Source organism: Sinocyclocheilus rhinocerous, unplaced genomic scaffold, assembly GCF_001515625.1.
Source record: "Sinocyclocheilus rhinocerous isolate Xijiao unplaced genomic scaffold, SAMN03320098_v1.1 scaffold687, whole genome shotgun sequence".
In the NCBI taxonomy this organism is placed as follows: domain Eukaryota; kingdom Metazoa; phylum Chordata; class Actinopteri; order Cypriniformes; family Cyprinidae; genus Sinocyclocheilus; species Sinocyclocheilus rhinocerous.
In genome coordinates, this window is record NW_015648613.1 from 61194 (window position 1) to 61526 (window position 333).

At 53.2% G+C, this 333-nt stretch overlaps 1 protein-coding gene across 1 annotated transcript in view; it reads right to left on the reverse strand.

The window, feature by feature from the left end:
* The window catches only part of LOC107709982 (uncharacterized), a gene marked incomplete at its 3' end in the record, with an annotated part of 46851 nt that overhangs the window by 28084 nt on the left and 18434 nt on the right, over positions 1–333 (reverse strand). The gene's annotated exons all lie outside the window — the stretch shown is intronic.

A 333-nucleotide genomic window follows, 5' to 3' on the forward strand; every position in this document is an offset into this window, starting at 1 on the left:
TTAGCGTGCTGAGGCGCACAGGGGAGATGATCATCTGCAACACAAACAGGGGGTAGTGCAGCCTGATGTGTGCAACCCACTCGACACAGGAAACCACCACCGCTGAAGCGTCATACCGCCAACACGAAGAGCTCTCAAAGAGCGCGCCGAACTCGTTCAGTCTTGTGATCGCTCGGCTCCGAAGCGAAAAGCTGAATATGCGCTGCACCTGCTGCCTACTTATACTCACGCTGTGATCAGCGGCAGCTGGATGCAATAATTGCATGCCAATGTGCATTGGCTCGTTTAGTTTACACTCGAAGTGGGTTGGTCTCTCTAAGCGAGATCCCAATT